Here is a 4,689-nt window from a genome sequence, read left to right as displayed (position 1 = left end):
TGAGACTTAGCTGACAACAGAAAGATGAATGATGATTGATGGAAACAAGTGTACTCTAAGGGGCCCTTATGGCTTAGTATTTATGCCCTAATAAACAACCATTTGAACGAGTATTATACTCCTCAGGACCTAACCCTTTATAAATAAGTTCTCTAAACTGCTATGCCCTAAAGGGATTTTAAACACCCCGCCAGCCCTCTCCCCAGTTTCCTTCCCCTTGGAAGAAGAAAAGAAGTTGGAGCCCACCAGGAAGCGCCAAACCCTTTTGACTTTGTCCTCTATAACACACACACAAGAGCTCAGAAAGCACACACGTTTTTAGAGGGAGAATTCTTTCCCTTCTCCCAGTTCCCATGAGGACTGAGTTTTCTTCTGGCCTCTCCCTACCCATTTACTCACTCTACCCTAGGGATTGGTAAATTTCAGAATAACAACAGGTTACTCTAATCTCATTCTGACCATTTTTCTCTTGAGAACAAGATGCCCAGAGGGGCTCTGCCTCATGAAGAGGCCTGCTGTGAGCCCTTGATCCCTTGCACTGGATGGGCTGCTTTTTTCTAGGGCACAGTTAGCAGGCTTAGTTGTTCTCATTTTAAGCTACATCCTCCAACCAGAAAGCCAAATAAAAGTACAATTTTTAAAAAGTCTTCTATATTAGTCTGCTGTCTGCCTTAACAAAATAACACACACAGGCAGCTTAAACAACAGAAATGTACTTCCTCACAGTTCTAGACGTTAGCAGTTGAAGGTCAAGGTATCAGAGTGGTTTCCAGTGCGGACTGTCTTCCTCGCTTGCAGGCTGCCACCTTCTTGCTGCCTTCACCTGGCCTTTTCTCTGTGCGCGCAGAAACAGAGAGAGTACACCCCGGTGTCTCTTCCTCTTCTTATTAGGACGCTCGTCCTGTTGGATTAGGCTCCACCCTTTTGACTTCATTTAACCTTAATTATCTCCCAAAAGACTCTCTCTTCAAATATAGTTATATGGCTCTTAGGGCTTCCATATATGAATTTTGGGAGGAAAAAAATCAGTCCATAACATTTCCCATCTGTCTGTCTTCAATTTTTTCAAAACCCAGAAGAGAAAGCGAGAAAGAGAGGTTTTACTTATTGGGGATCCCCTTGGAGACCCTAGCATCCTTCCTATCCCCTTTCCTCCTAAGTTTCTTTTTCTTTCTTTCTTTTTTTTTTTTTCTTTGAGACCGAGTCTAACTCCATTGCCCAGGCTGGAGTTCAGTGGCGCAATCTGAGCTCACTGCAACCTCCGCCTCCCTCGATTCTCCTGCCTTGGCCTCCCGAGTAGCTGGGATTACAGGCACATACCACCACACCCGGCTGATTTTTGTATTTTTAGTAGAGACAGGGTTTCACCATGTTGCCCAGGCTGGTCTTGAACACTTGACCTCAGGTGATTCACCCACCTCAGCCTCCCAAAGTGCTGGGATTACAGACGTGAGACACAGTGCCTGGCCCCTTTCCTCCTAAGTTTCTTAAACATATATTCCATATATTCTGGACAACCAAAACATTAATAAAATTTAAGAATTCTGAAATGGATAAATACAGGTACTTTCAAGGAATAAATCTTGAAGTAAATGCAAGACAATTTCCTAATTTTTTATAAGGCATAATTTGGGGATATGTTGTCATTTTTTTAATTTTTTTTTCTTTTTTGAGACAGGGTCTTGCTCTGTCATCAGTGCTGGAGTGCAGTGGCAGGATCATGGTTCACTGCAGCCTCAACCACTCAGGCTCAAGCCATCTTCCTGTCTCAGCGTCCTTTGTAGCTGGGACCACAGGTGCATGTCACCACACCCAGCTCATTTCTGCATTTTTTGTAGAGATAGAGTTTTGCCATGTTGCCCTGGCTGATCTTGAACTCCTGGGCTCAAGTGATCCACCTGCCTTAGCCTCCCAAGGTTCTGGGATTACAGACATGAGCCACCACACCTGGCTTTGTTTTTATTTTGAAATCAGAAAAACTGAGTTTCAAATATTTTTATTTAAAGTTTTCATATTAGTAGAGTAAAAAATGATACGTAGGAGGTTTTAAATCTCATACGTATACTCACAACTCACATATTTGCATATCCAGTCCAGGCCTCTGGATTTATATATCCAACTTCCTACTCAATTTCTGAAGTAGAGAGTCTAGTGGATGTCTCAAACCCAACACATTCAAAATCAAACTGATCTGTCTTAAACTTGCTCCTATTCTAGTCTACTAGATTTCGAATGATAGCAACTCCATCTTTCTACTTCCTTTGGTCAAAAATCTTGAGGTCATCACTAACTCTTTCTGTCTTCACACAGCCCAGACACACACCTATAGCAAATTCCTGTGGCTCTACCTACACTCCAGAATTCGATCTGTCCTCACAGTCTCCACTGTTACTGCCCTTATTAAAGTATCATCATCTCTCTTTTGGGTTATTGCAGTGGCCTCCTAACTGGCCTCTCTGCTTCAGCCTTGCCCTCCCATCTCCTGCCAGTGGTCTATTGTCAACACAACAGTCAAAGTGAGGCTTTCAAAATGTATACAAAACCATATTACTCTGAACTGTCCAGTGGCTTCTTATCTCACATAGAAGCAAATGCCACAGTTCTCACAATGGCCTCCTCCGCCCTAAATGATCTGAACACCAGTGCAGCACCATCAACCCTCTGACCTTTGTCCCCACCACTTCCCCTCTTCCTCCCTTTTCTTCAGCCGCACTGGCTTCCTCTTCTTCCTAGAACATACCAAGCACCAACCCACATCAGAGGCTTGGCATTTTTGTTTCCTTTGCCTGAAACATACTTTTAAATATCACATCACTTTCTCTGTCATCTCCTCCAGGTCTTTGCTCTAATGTGACCTCAGTAATAACTTTCCCACGACCCAATTTATAATTACAATTCATGTCCCCATCCCAGAGTCCATCCCTATTTTCTGCTCTGTTCTGCTGTGTAACACTTATCATCATATATTTTGCCTATAATTTGTTTATTACATTTCCTGATCCTACCCCACACACTAGAATATAAGCTCCATGAATTCAGAAATGTTTGTCTGTTTCATTTACTGAGTACTCCCAGTCAGAATAAGGTCTGACATACTGGGGTATTTCAATATATGTTTATTAAATTGAATGAATGACTTCAGTATGTCATTCTTTTTCTTTGATAGGTCAAAGATGAAAAAAATAGAGAAGATATGCATAAAACAATTGACGAGATGGATTTAATAGATCTATTTTAAACAGAGATATATTTGAAAAGATAAACCCCTATTTTCAAATGTTTATGGCAGGGTTTCTCAACAGCAACTATTATATTTTATGTCAAATAATTCCTTGTTGTGGGGGCTTTCATATTACAGTGTACATTAATATGTTTAGCAGCATCACTGGCCTCTACCAATTAGATGCTAGTACAATCAATATTCTTCCATTCTCAAGTCAGGACAACCAAAAATGTCTCCAGACATTGTCTAGTGGAGACTAGCCGCCCATGGTAATTCCTAAAGTTGAGCCACATATACACACCAAAAATATATAATTTAATAAGAAAAGTTTCAACAAAAAACATCACAATCAATTGGAAAAAATTCTCCAAAAATATTGGGTCAAAAGTTAACCAAAACAACATCTAAGATCTATTTTTCATAAGGTTGCCAGATAAAATATAGGAACCCAGTTAAATTCAAATTTCAGAAAAACAATGAGTAATTTTTTAGTCTAAGTATGTCTTATGCAACATTTGGGACATACTTACACCAGACATTTATCTGTTGTTTATCTGAAATTCTAATTTAACAGGAGAATTGCCATAATTGCTGAATCTGGCAATTCCAATTTATAAAATAATGAGTGTAAGATTGCTACGTATAAAACTATAGCCACTACCTGTAGAACACAGCCAAAATTGTACTGAGACAAAGGTATGTTTGTCAATGCCTTCATTTCTTAAAAAGAGAAATGACTAAAAATGAACTAAAGTTTAACTGAAAAATTAGAAAATGATAAAATAAAATGAAAGAAAACAAATATAAATAATCTAAAGGACTCTCCCACAGTTAAATTAATTTGCAGAAGAAACCCTTGCCCGCTCTAGTAATAGCCTTGCTGATGGGACTGTAATATTCCAAGTTCTTTGATCCTTGGACAGTGATGGATACATTCTAATAAAGCTTAACATTTACTCACCACTCTAGATGCTCCATCAATGTCTTCTGTTGATGTCTTTTTCCTTTAGATATATAACTGCACATCATCATCACGCTGTGTTACGTCAGATTTTTTTTTTTTTTTTTTTTTTTTTTTTTTGAGATGGAGTCTCACTCTGTCGCCCAGGCTGAAGTGCAGTGGCACAATCTCGGCTCACTGCAAGCTCCGCCTCCCGCGTTCACGCCATTCTCCTGCCTCAGCCTCCCAAGTAGCTAGGACTACAGGCACCCACCACCACACCCGGCTAATTTTTGTATTTTTAGTAGAGACGGGGTTTCACTGTGTTAGCCAGAATGGTCTCGATCTCCTGACCTCGTGATCCGCCTGCCTTGGCCTCCCAAAGTGCTGGGACTATAGGCGTGAGCCACTGCGCCCGGCCACGTCAGTCAGATTTTGGGTACAGTCACTCATCTTTTGACTGAGGGAAGCTATTTAATCACCATTATAGCTGGGCACAGTGGCTCACACCTGTAATCCTAGCACT

Source organism: Macaca thibetana, chromosome 7 (genome assembly GCF_024542745.1).
Source record: "Macaca thibetana thibetana isolate TM-01 chromosome 7, ASM2454274v1, whole genome shotgun sequence".
Taxonomy (NCBI): Eukaryota; Metazoa; Chordata; class Mammalia; order Primates; family Cercopithecidae; genus Macaca; species Macaca thibetana.
This window is presented reverse-complemented; position numbering follows the sequence as displayed.